Raw genomic sequence first — 13,951 nt, 5'->3', positions numbered from 1 at the left:
TCCCCATCTGTAAACCAAAGGTCTGCACATCTATCTAAAATTCTGTTGAAAGCCTAATGGGAAGGGTCATTGATCAGGCAAGCCTAGGCATGAAGGATCAACATGCTATGATCATGGGAGTAGCAAGGACAGTGCTCTGAGTTCTGACCTCAGGAAAAGAAGGGTTGACAGAGACAGAAGACCTAGACACATAGTACATTTGACAGACCACCTGTGTAGAAAAACAAGGCCACAGTTTTCTAACCCGGTAGTGTTAGAACATTGTATCATTTCCTCCCACATTTTCCCACTTAATTTTTATATGTTTTGATATGTCCACAACAAAAGCAGCAACTTAACAACTATTATTGTTCCTTCAATGAAGACATAAGTAGTGTGCGAGCTGATTTATTTTTTTTGGTCGTGACAAGGTATAGAGGGGTTACACTTACATTCGTCAGGTAATAGGAGGATTACTTGTCACAAACTGATTCCTCTTTTTCATATTTTTTCCCCATTTCTTTTCCCCACCCCCTCCCAATCATCTTGTCTTCCCTCCTTTCCTTTCCTATTTCAAATAACCAAATAAGAACATATACAATATACTAGATGATAAAGTCAGATACAGTCCCAATAGGAAATTAACCATAAAGAGGAAAAAGGAAAAGAGAAATAACATAGTACCTTAAAAACAACAATCACACAAAATAAAGCTCTTGGTTCCATTTTTTTAAAGTTCCTTTCATTTAGTGTAAATTGATTTTTTTGTCATGAAGTGATAAATCAGAACTGGACAGTGGTGACTTTTCAGGATACAGAGGACTACCTATGAATATCATATGTAATCCAGATGTGTTTTGAGACTAAGCAGGATATGAAAAGCAGATCAAAAGAGAGTGGTTCATGGAGTGCTGTGATGTCAAGAACTAGCACCTAGAATCCCTAGGTGCCTGTCAGCTACTCACAATGAGCCAAGGTCGCAGGGAATCCTTTTCTGAAACAAAAGGTACTCTCATTTGTCTGTAGTTCCCAGAAGGTAAGACACTGATAAAACACCAGCACAATGCAAGGGACATTTCACAATCCTTCTACCCACACTGGCAACGCCTTATCTCTGACTACTATTCCATCTTACACATCTGGAATATCAGCTTTACTACCACATCAAAGTTAGTGTGTTTTGCAATAGTATCAATTTTTCCCATTTCCTTTAAGTAAGTTAAACTTTCTTTCTTGGTTTATCAGTCCTCTGATTGATCAATTATCAGTTAACTTTCATATCTAATATAATCTCTAATACCTTTAATATTTTTGTAGCTCTGTGTCCTTAAATAAGACACACTGCTGCTGTCATTCTGGCCACTCAGCAGGCAGAGATCTGAGGATCACAGTTCAAAACCAGCCCTGGCCTGTGAGACTCTGTGAGTCTCTTACCTCCAATTAACCACTAGCAAAACCATAAGTGGTGCTGTGACTCTAGGGACAGGGTAGTAGTAGTCTTGAGCTGAAGAGCTCACGGAAAGAGCCGAGGCTTAGTGTTGAAGCCACATGAATTGAAAAAAGTAAGATACACTTTTGATTTCAATTTTGTTTTTCGATTTCTTCAGACTAGGTTAGTAGCTCAGCATATGATCTTCTGATAGAATATATATTCTTCAGCTAAAAGATGAAATGTTTTCAAGTGTCTTCTAAACAAATTTGGACTGTAGTAAACTTTGATATTTTTGGATTGATATTTTTTGTCTAACTGATCTTTCCTTACTAGCAATGGATAGAATGCATCTAATGTCATTCAAGTGTATGTCTCCTTGAAGATTTCATGCTGTTGGTTTTATAGAAGAGCAGTTTCCTGCACTATATACCTATATTGTTACAATGACTATTCATGGTTGTTGTTTTTTTGTCGGTCCTGGGGCTTGAACTCAAGGCCTGGGCAATGTGCTTGGACTTTCTCAAGGCTAGAGCTCTTCCACTTGAACCATAACACCGTTTCTGGCTTTTTTCTATGTACATGGTACAGAGGAATCGAAACCGAGTCTTTCTGCATGCTTGGCCAGCACTCTACCAGTAGGCTAACCTCCCTTCCCCCCTTTTAATACACTTATTTGAAATAGAGAAGAGGAGGGGAAAACAAGATGGGGTTTCTATTTTTGTCACTTTTATATATTTTAACCTGAGTTCTCCATAAAGAAAGTCTAGAGACAAGAACTTATGACTAATTTCCTTCTTTGGGAATAACACCTCAGAAAAGCAGAAATCAGGAGATATCTATGCTGCCACGGTTGTTTATTTGATATAGTTCACAAAATTTCCTGCCAGTCTTGATACTTTTCCACTGTTTACTGTGCTTTCTTTTAACTGTGTAACAAGAATTTTCTGTCATTGCTTACATTTGATTGTTTTCCAGAAATAAATTCCTCCATTCCATACTCACTCATGAAATGCGTGTTTAGTGGGCAGTGTATCATTGAGTCAAGGTTAAATTCATTATATTTAAACCATTAAAACCATTGGCATCTTTCATTAAAGAGATTAGTCCGTATCACCCAAATTCTGCTTGATCATAAGGGACATATTGCTCACATTTCTTTTTCTTTACTGTATCCTTGTTTCTTTCCTCCTTTGTTGTTTGGAGAAAGTGTAGAGAAAGTTTTATTCTCTTCTTCTTTGTGTATCTGGCCTATCAATTTACTCTTTACTACTGGCAGTAGTTAACTTAATGAGCAACAGGAAGCATATGGTTAAAAGTCTTAATAATCAGTAAAATCTGTGTGGGTGCAGAATTTACACTCTAACTTTCCAAGTGATACATGCCTTCATGTGCATATATGGTAATACTAAGAAACTGTTGTTAAGTGAGGGACAGTTCCACTATTAGTAATCATTAACAACATACTTTCATTCGAATCAAAATGATGACCTAGCTTCATTTATCTACTGATTTTAATTACTTATATGTATACTGAAGTATGAAGTATCAGCGTTATAGCAGTAGAGAAAATTGATCACTTCATGTATAAAGTAGGTAGCTATTTGACTGAAAATGTAGAGTATAGTTGTGCCTTCTGACGAGACTTTCTTATCCTGGAAGAAGTGTCTGTAGAATGTTATGTGGGATCTAGCATTGAAATGTGAGTTCAAATCTAGGAAGACTCTCTGAATATATATATATATATATATATATATACACATATACATATATATATCCACACATATTTCTAAAGGCAGCATAAAGGAAAGAAATATATTTGTGCATACTCCAACAGATGTCAAAATGTGAAATAAGAAGTATGGGAAGCAACTAAGACACAGGCATGACAGCCCAGCTACTGAGAGACAAATGCACATCTTCCTTCTTTATAACAACTAGGGTAAGAGAGGAATAGGTCATGAGGAGAATTTCTTCTAGTCATTATGTCAGCTACACTTCCCAAGATGTTACAAATGCAGTCAACCAAAGGATAGAATCCTTTCTGGAACAAAGCAGTGGCATTCTAAATAGGAATATCGGCAGGAAACCCTATGAGATTCTTATCCAGTTTACTTCCCGAAAGCCAGAAGTATGGCTCAAGTGGTAGAGTATTCATCTTAATAGAGAAAGCTAAAGTAGAACACCCAGGCCCTAAGAGGAAACCCAATAGAACCTGCAGAGAAACATAATAAGGAAGAGAAAGAAGGAAGTCCACCTCCCTAGCAGAGACAGTTACATGCTTGATGTGAATGGATGGAAAGAGATATTCCAAGAATGGCACCCAAAAGGAAGCAAATGTAAATGTACTCCTATCTGGCAAAGAAAAGTTGAAAGTATTACAACATGAAAGTCATTTCATTTTGCTAAAGACACTGTAATGATTAACAACAAAAAGGCAACTAATCCTCAATGCACCCAATTTGACACAACAGACATCGCTGAACATAAATGAGTTGATGGATCCCAACCATGTTAGATCCTTTCCAAAGAATCCGCAAGAAACCAGATTTAACTGAAGACCCAGAGCCAAAGGCAGCACATATCTGCAGAATATTCCATCCAGCAGTCCCAGAATAAGTATCATCTAGGCAACCCCAAGCTTTCCCCAAAGGAAATAATGTTTAGAGCATAGAGGCAGCATTATTCTCTTTTTTCCTTTTCCTTTCTCTAATACTCCTCCGTAGTAATTATTCAAAGAGGTTTCTTGGCAGAGTCTAAAGGAAGTCTTAACAGGACATATAAGAAAAGATAATATTACCATGTGCTATCATACTATGGTGGAATTCAACTAGAAATAGACATGGAAGTAAATAATGGAAAAAATTAAAATACATAGAAATGGAACAAAAAACTGAATGTTTAATGGGTTATGGAAGAAAGAAAGGAGGGACATGTAATCAAATGTAGAAAATCATTGGAGCCTCTGACTATATATTTTGGTTTCATTCTTTAGCGATATTTTATCTGATACTTCAACTGAACTTGACAAAGGAACCAACAATGAAGGGTAAGGTCCAAATAAACATACAATGTCACCCATGTGTATTTATGCATATTTACATGTATGTAAGTACAGTCATCCATGAAAGGACAGTCACAGAAAAGAAAGTAATTGAGATTAGGGACCTGTAAGTATAGATGACAATTGAAGGTCTTTGATATTTTTCTAATTTACTTTGGCCATAATATCAGTAGTTCCTTTCTAAAATGTTAGCTATTTCTAAGAAGAAATATCAAGAATGTTTCTTGTTCCTAATCTATTTTAATGGCCAAAAACAATTTAATGTTTTGCTGTAAGATTTAGCAGGTTAAGAAACTCCTTTCTGTTGAATTTGTTTTCTCTAGCTAGAGGATGAAACAACTTAGATGTGTTCTCTCCCTCTCCCTCTCTCTCTTCCTCCCTCTCTCCCTCCCTCCGTTCCTCCAGAATGAATGAGTAAAGGCTGATCATTACTGGGTTTTAATTTGCTATGTATTATCCAAAAATGCCTTACCTCTAAGTTCACGTTCAGGCCTAAACAAAAATTTACACAGTTATGTGCTGGATGTCTATTTCAAGAGATGGTGATGAAAAGACCAGAGAATCTTTTCATGCCATATTCATCCCTGATGTGTCTCCTGGTTAAAATATAATGACTAGGATATCAGATGTTCATGGGAGACGTGACAGCTGAAGACACCTCCCTCATACCATTTGTAATTTATTTAGGGGATGAGAAGGCTTTTACCATCAAGTGAGGGTTAGAATTTTATGTGAATGTGAAATACTACTAAATAGTAAAAGCATGTCTGTGCGATCATTCCCACATATATTCTGGATATTAATGTGAATAACTCATGAAATACAAATACTTTTTATCACTCAGAGAGGCTGGATGGATAGAGAACAATAGTGCCAGCTTGGAGGGAAGAGAGAAAGCAGAAATGTAGGTGGTAGATCAGCTTGATTAATTCCATAGCAAGGGAAATGGAAGATAAGGAAAACCATAAAAACAGTGCTACAAGTGGTTTAGGAAAAGAATATTTCAGTCTTGCATAAGTGGTTGTTTAGCACAGGTGAACATTTCATTGAAGTGAGAGGCCATATTTTTAGGAAAGCACACGAAATACCCCCTTGCATATACAGTATATAGAGTTAGTTTTCAGGCAGTTATAGCTATTTGGGGAGAAAAAGTAGGTTTTGGAATTCTCACAGTATTTGACTGTGTGCAATTTAATTATTGATGTTGATAATAACTAGCAGGATGCACATGGATGCACACAAGACAGCCCTAAGTGGTCAGATACCCAAATGTCGACAGACTTGTGTTGAAAGCTGTACAGAGACTAAGCACCATGTTTGTGGGAACCATTTGGAAGGTCAGGGAAGTGCAATTTTTTGTGCCATTCTTTCTTTTGGCAAATTGGGTGAAGAATTGAGACTCCAGAAGGAGAGGGAGTTCTCACTGTCCTGGTTAGCAGTGGAGAGTTCTCTGCTTCTGGCCTGCCACCCATTGGTACTCTCTGCAAATAAGTCAGTAAAGACATCCACGATTGTTGAAAATAAGAAGGGAATAGAAGGAACAGAGGAAGCAGAATATTGGCTGTGACCTCCGGGTTGAGCTCCCTTGAATTGCATTGCATTGAAAATCATACAAGGTGGCATTAGGTACTGTGGTAGGGGGAACAATTCTTCTATCTTGTGTGAAAACTTTACTTTTCTAAGTTCCATGTTTAAGTTCCTGAAGAGATTCAAATCCATTCTATTGTAAAATGGAAATACTGCTTTTCATTTAAGTACAGGTCTCCTACTTCACACCATAGTACCAGAGCAAATAGCTAGAGGGAACAGAAGAGCTGGAGATGGCGATGTAGCTCAAGTGGCAGAGCATGTTCCTCAGATGAACACAGTTATGGTTTTAGTACACAGCCTTGTAGAAACAGTTTGATTTCTTCTAAATGTTCCAACTGATTTTCTGTGGCTGATTTTCTATTATTTTATTTTTTAGAGATGACACAGCATTAACTGCCATTGCAGTTTGTGACCCAAGCATTACCATTTGCTGAGTTGAATTTTCTGTCATCTGAGTGTAAATTCACTTCTAGGGTGAGGTTAGTACCCAATCTATACGACAGCTGGTCAGTGTCCTCATGTATCCTTCTCTTGTATTGAAACTAAATTGAAAATGATAGCGTCAGGCAGCAGATACTTGGTCATGGTATACTGTGAAGTAAAACATAGTAACCGTATCCTTATTTACCTATTCTCTACCTTATTTATCTATTTCCTACATGCAACTTGTACTGAGACAATGGAGGAGAGAGTCCCAGGCAGGAACAATGAGGTGGTCTCAGTGTTTCTGAGGTGAACATGTTGGTGGGCCTCTTTCCTTCTTTAGAAATCTGGTACTTAGTAGACAGGCGCATTTTCAGGTATGATGAGAGTCCAGCTTTTAGGCTGTAGTTTCTTGTCTTTTGGTGAGAAGCAGTTAAGAAATCAGCCAAGTTAGTGACAGGAAAGAGAGAGAAGAGCAGACTTAGAAAGCTGAAAATCAGATTGTATAATGGATTGAGTTCTTCTGAAGTGAGTTGCATGTACAATTAAACTACATGATACCAATAATCAGTGTGTTAGGTTTAGTAAGAGAGAAAAATTCTTTGACTGTGCATAAAAGCTTTCTTTTGAAGTGATAAATATGTAAAAGTTTCCATTTCTACAAATTTGTTAGTGTTAGGTTAACTTACTACCTTAAGTAAAAAAGTAAAACTATGATTGCACTTGGTATTTGGCTGTATATAATTTAATGCTCTTTAGCGTGGATAAAAATGATCCAGGAGAATTTGGGACAGAAGAATTCAAGCAAAGGTCAGATATAGACATATAGATCAACCTGTATAAGTATATGTTAGGAAACATTTTGATCATTTCTGGGAAATTTCCAAGTATTGTCAGTGTATCTTCTGTCTGTCATATTATTCCTTTTTCATTTTGATGAATAAATGAGAAATGAGTTGCACAAAAGTGTTTTGCTATTGTAGGCAGCAGTGTATTAGGTTTACTAAGAGAGAAAAATTCTTTGACCATGCATAAAAGATTTCTTTTGAAATGATAAAATGCAACTCCCCTACGCCAAATTAAATTCCTTTGTTCATTTAGCTAAATATGTAAAAGTTTTGATTTCTACAAATTTGTTAGTCTTAGATTAACTTACTACACTGAGTGAAAACGTAAAACTATGATTGCACATGGTATTTGATTATCTATAATTTAATTCTCTTTAGCTTGGATAAAAATGACCCACCAGATCTTGGGACAGAAGAATTCAAGCAAAGGTCAGATATCTACAAGTAGATAAACATACATAAATATAAATGTTATGAAACAGATTGATCATTTCTGGGTAGTTTCCAAATATTGTCAGTGTACCTTCTGTCTGTCAGATTGCCCCTTTTCCATTTTGATGAGTAAATGAGAAATGAGTTGCACAAAACTGTTTTGCTATTGTAGGGAGCAGTGAAGGGAAATGCCTAAAACCCCCCACATTGCCAGTGTATGAGATCCTACTACAACTGGTTGTGTTCCTTTGGTCTGATGGCAAAGACACAGAATCCTATGCATTTATTTCCTGCCATAACAATTTCTTCACAGGTGAAGAAATACAAGTGTCAGATCGAAGTGGCTACATGTTTGTTCGGTCCTTTCCATATTCTGTTGGCTATGTCCAGTTCTTTGATGGTTATAGACTTTCTGTAGGCCTAGACCTTAAATTATACATATTATTTTCATTGTGCACTAATGCCAACTTTTCAAAACTGTGGTTGTAAGGTTTGTGACAGTGTGAGTACTTTATGGGCACCATTTCTATTGGATAGACAGATGGCTCCACAGCATTATGTCAAGCTCCTTACTGCTCACATCTGTGAATACAGGGTTCGTGAATAAATTTAGGTTTACAATGAAAGAGGTAGGAGACAGAGAGAGAGAGATCGATCATGTCCACACGTGTGTGGCAGAGTGGCAATACTCTGATACTATGGCTTCAAGTCAGGGCTCCAGGAATATTTTACTTTCTTGTTTATCACTGTATCTCTTCTTCCTCATTCACACATGCAATGCATTTTGCTCATTCAGTGGAGATGGACTTCTGCCAGAAGGAATACTCTGGAAGGCTTCATATTGCTATCCTCTGCTGTTCACCCCCACTGTAGACAGAATCTCACCTGTGAACCCAAGTCTACACATCCATCTACCATTCTGGTGAAATCCTAAGGGGAAGTGTCATTGAACAGGCAAGCCTAGGTAGGAGGGATCACCATGCCATCACCATAGTAGTTGCAAGGACAGGGCTCTGAGTTCAGAGTTCAGTATTCTAGAGAAGTTTTGGCAGAGACAGAGGAGATAGAGGCATAGTACATTTGACAGAGCATCTGTGTAGCATGCACAAGCTATTCTAACCTAATATTGTTATAAATACAACATTCCTTCCCACATTGTCCTACTTAGTTTTATATGTTTCAATTTGTCCACAGCAAAGACAGCAACTTAACCACGGTTGTTGTTCATTCAAAGAAAGACATCAGTACTGCGTGAGTTAATTTTTTTTTTATTTTGGGGATCATGTATAGAGTGCTTACACTTATTTTCCCCAGATAGTAGGTGAATTTCTTCTCACACATTGATATGCCTGTTTATGTTTTCATCCCATTTCCCATTCCCTATACCTTTCCAATCAACTTGCTTTATCCCCTCCCTCTCCTATTTCAAATAAACATATGTAATATTCCAGGTAACTTTTCAGATACAATAACAATATGAGATTAACAATTAAGGGGGAAAAGGAAAAGAGAAATAACATAGTACATTAAGAACAACTATCACACAAGGTAAAGCTCTTGTTTCTGTATTCTAGAATTTTTTTCATTTACTGTAAGTTGATTCATTTTTCATCTAATTGATAAATCGTTTTGGAAAATGATGGCTTTTCAGAGAACACAGGACTGCCTGTTCATATCACACATAATCATGACATGTTTTCAAACTAAGTAGAAAATGATAGAGCAGATCAAAAGACAGTGGTTCTTGGTGTGCTGTGAAGATAAATCCTAGCACCCAAAACCCTTAGATTAGCATTTCTCATTATAGGCCCAAATTGTCAGCATACCATGAGCAAAGGAGTAGCAAGGACAGGGCTCTGGGGTGAGATCTCAGTAGTGGCAGGAGTAGCAGGGACAAAAATGGTAGAGATGAAGCTCTGTTGGCAGCATTTTTGTGTTGCATTCACAAGACCTTAGTTTCCTAACTTAGTGTTCTGGAAAAAAATGCATGATTAATTCCCACATTTTCCCAGTTAATTATTGTGTGTTTTTAATATGTCCACAGTGAGGATAGTGGCTTAAGAGCTGTTACAGTTCATTCCAATGAAGACATCAGTAGTTGGTGAGTTGATTTTTTTTGTCATGTAAGTGATAACTCGTTTTGCACAATGATATCTTCAGGGTACACAAGCACTGCTTATCAATATTGAATGTAATCATGATGTGTTTTGAAACTCAATAGAAATGATAGAACCTGTCCAAAGACACTCGCTCATGGTGTGCTATGAAGGCAACTACTAGCACCCAAAATTCTTAGATTATCACGGTGCCTGTCAGCTACTCCGAATGTGGCAAGGGACCTGGGAATCCTTTGCTGAAACCAAAAAGTAGGCCTAGCACCAGTAGCTAAGAGGTGATCCTTCTTTCTTTTGAATGCTTAAACCCTGAAAGGCCCACATTCATACTGAAGGGGAGCCTTACTTCTAGACTGCTTTTTCTTATTCCTATCTGAAGAGCAGGAGCAGCAGCAGGGAATACTAGATGATAATTAGATGATATGTAAGTCTTGAGTTCTTCTGAAGTGAGTTGAATGTGAACAAGAAGTCATTATCTACTAGAGTATGTAGATTTGTTGGGTTATGGTATACTTTTCTTTCTCCCTCTCTCTCACTTTTTTTTTTTTTTTTGGTAATCCATTGGCTTGAACTGGGTGCTATCCCTAAGTTCTTCAGCTCAAGGCTATTAGTGCTCTACCGCTTGTGCCACAGCGCCACCTTGGGTTTTCTGGTGGTAAATTGGACATAAGAGTCATGGATTTTCACGGCTGGGTTGGCTTTGAACCATGGTGCTCAGATCTCAGCCCCTGAGAGATTTGTGGAGCACTTTCTTTTCTAATACCATTGAAGCATTGGAGAAAGACTCAGTCATGACAATATGCTTCAAGTACATTGTTAACATTAGTAACATATTCCTCTAGAAAACATGACGTTTGCAACTTGTGAGTCTAATTGATTGGACCAAAGGAGCAGATCCGATGTGCAGAAAAGTAAAAGAAACAAAAATAGAGGCAACTGAGTCTGCACAGAACTGCATGTATAAGATCAAGATCATGCATGTATCCCTGATAGTTCAGAGCCCTGACATTGTGAAATTAGTGTCTACAATGGCACTGTGTCTTGCTCTGCCACCATGCAAGACTTGTTCTTATCCAAGTCTGTTACACACTGAAAAGGCTAGACCTCGTGCCACACATAGTATTAGAGCAAGGTAGATATTTATAATGATGGCAATAAAAAGTTGGCACAAGGAGTGGAGAACCTGGAACTTAACTAGGAAGAAAGAGGAAATTTGGACTGAGAAAACAGAGGGCCATTAGGGAGAAAACACAAAAAGCTAAGAGCACTGCTTTCACTTAGTTGTAAGTCACGAACATAAAGATTTTGTTCTAATTGTCTCAGATTAAATTTTTCCCTTCCCCTAATACTCACACTTATTTGCATGGAAAAGTGGTTGATAAGTTTCAAAGTGATGGATTGACATGGGAAGAAATGTTCAATAGAGGGACTACACAAAAGTTCCTTGCTCCAAGTCACTCTGATGATTTCCCCAGCATGTGAATGGAGGACACTGAAGTTTTCAGATCAGAAATGAGTCTGTAGCTACTTTTTCTCATCTAACTGTAGTTACTTGGAAAAACTGGAGGTTTTGATTAGTTGTGAGGAAGGTCATGGATAGTCGACGAGCCTGCCTTTCCCTTACTGATTTGAGGCCAAATTTCTTTGGTGGCTTGGTGAGTAATGTGGTTGTTTTCTCTTTTGGAGATGACCTTGCGCCTGTCTTCCTTAATGACACACTGAACTAGAAACACACTCACTCCCAGAATGCCAGTCATGCTGTCATTTTTGTGTCATCAAGTGTATTTCTTCATGGTCTGAAACTGTAAGGTTGCATTTATTTCAAATCAACGTGAGAAGAGAACCAGTTATAGGGAAAACAGTGCATGAATGTAGGACCTGCATCAGAATTTGACCCAGCATTTGAACTCTTCCGTATTCATGTGATATGTGACCATAGGTGTTTTTGTTACTTTAGCACAACTGCACATGATCCTTGTCCAGCACCTGATGATGGCAATGTGACAGAAAGGTAAGATATAAACCAAGACAAGTGTAGAGGTGGAAGTTTATGTTCATATTATATATATATATATATATGTACAGACACATGTACTCATAAGTATGCACATACACATGGCTGGAGCTGAGCACTTGGACACAAAGAAACACCAACACCATGAAAGGACTGGTGGCAGGCGTGATGCAGCGCATGGCAGAAAGTAAAGATCCTGTGTTGGAACACCAGTGCTGCTGGGAAAATGAAAGAAGCATACATCAGGAAGGGTCAGCCTGTCACACATGCCTCTCACATGGCTGTGTGGTGAGTGGAAGTTGGATGTGATCTCATTTAGAAGCCTGCTTGGGAAGGCACTTATCTCAAGCCGTATCATTTTTATTCTAATTAAATGGTGACCGAATTCACTTATCTTCTGATTTTAGCTACTAATATGTATGGTGTCATATGAAGTAGCAATATGACATGAGCAGTGAAAATCGATTGGTTCATATGTAATCAGTTTTTTGACAGAAAATTTATGCTAAAGAAAGAATCCTTTGTGGAGCAAAGTGGAGGATCACACATAAGCTCTTCTTTAACCAGTTCTAGGTCATCTTGTGAGCCTGTCTGCCTAATTCCACATTATGGTGAGATTTTTATGAATATGACGATACTTTTTCTTCTTATGGCATTTTGTCATCAGTCATGTAGTTTGGTTTCTCTTCAGATTGTATAAATCTTTCACTTTTTAATAAAGATACTTTTATAATACTATTTTCTGAGGTCCTCATTGCTAGCCTATAAAGTCCTATTGTAGTAAAAATAAGAAGTTCAACAATACATCTTTCGGCATTTTGCTGCTGTTGTTAATCCATGGTCTCAAGGTACTCTGAGCTCTCCTAGAATGATCTTTCTTCTCCTGCGTTCAGTGTGCATTGATTACAGGCATGCAGAACTATAACCAGGTTGAAATCTTCTGTCTTCACAGGCCTGATATGATCAATTAGAATCATTTTCTAGAACAGATGACATGGTAGATTGCTACGTGTAAAGTTTAGAAGATCAGCTTGCTAGTTAAACATTAATTATAACTAACTTGACCCAAACTGACATGGTATCTTTTGCATTCCTTTTTATTCTTTAGCAAAACTGAAGTAGAAACCAAAAGAGTACCTACAAGTGGATTACCAATTAAAATGTAAGATAGAAAGTACAGTGTGTGTGTGTGTGTGTGTGTGTGTGTGTGTGTGTGTGTGTAAAGAAGCAAACACGGAGATCACTGTATTGGCATCCAAGTGTCCATAGATTTCTTTCAACACTGTTCTTAAAGTCTTCTCACAATTAAGATTTTTTAAAAGAATTATTCTTTATTTTTCAAAGAATTTTATTTTGAAAAGGTATACAGACTTGTTTATTTGCCTCATATTCAGAACAAAAAGAGCAAGGGCCCCACCCACTGATGCTGGCTGAGATGGAAGTGTAGCATTCCTGCCATTCTTACTGGCCCACAGCAATGGGAGAAAAGCCTGCTGTCAGGAGCAATAGCTCCTTAGTGTTCTGAGGCATGTAGTGGCATAGGCTTTCTCATGTTTTCTGGGGTTCTGTGTCTTCACACTTGGTTATTTTTAAATTAGCTGCACTGCTCCAGAAGCAATCAGAGGAACAATACTGGATCAAGTGTTGGGAGTCCTCATCCAATCCATCTGCTCATCTGATTCGGGTTCTACCAAACTATTTTATTGCTGTTCTTTTACTCTCAGAAACACATGTGAGTCTGGATCTAGTTTGTTAACTGCCCTCTAGAGGTCCACCTTCTGTAAGTTGGGAGTCATGTGCTTTAAGGTGACATTTTTAAGATAAATGTCCTTGTGAGCCATGTGCCCTTTGGTGAAGGGAAATTTCTCTGGAGAAAGGCTGCAAGGTTCCCCTTCAGGATCCTGTCTTCTCCTTCTCTAGAATGTGAGGGAAAAACTTCTCTATCATTGTGAGTCAATACTGCAAGCAGCTGCTAAGTACATAACGGATTTTCTCCATCTCCATTTGACGTATACTAACCTTCATATCTCCCTTTTTTGCTCTTTTGAGATTTTCTTA

General features: G+C 37.8%; 1 long non-coding RNA gene across 1 annotated transcript; it reads left to right on the top strand.

Annotated features, from left to right (window-relative positions):
- Positions 1-9,820: 9,820 nt before the first annotated feature.
- Positions 9,821-13,046, top strand: LOC150039158 (uncharacterized). The gene is made up of 3 exons (XR_016534514.1): positions 9,821-9,866; positions 11,837-11,890; positions 13,002-13,046. It is a non-coding gene; the product is annotated as an uncharacterized LOC150039158 (long non-coding RNA).
- The last annotated feature ends 905 nt before the right edge of the window (positions 13,047-13,951 follow it).

This window comes from Megascapheus bottae, unplaced genomic scaffold (assembly GCF_031878675.1).
Source record: "Megascapheus bottae isolate mThoBot1 unplaced genomic scaffold, mThoBot2.hap1 HAP1_SCAFFOLD_57, whole genome shotgun sequence".
Taxonomy (NCBI): domain Eukaryota; kingdom Metazoa; phylum Chordata; class Mammalia; order Rodentia; family Geomyidae; genus Megascapheus; species Megascapheus bottae.
Note: the sequence above shows the minus strand (reverse complement) of the source record. Positions and strands in the feature narration are given on the sequence as shown.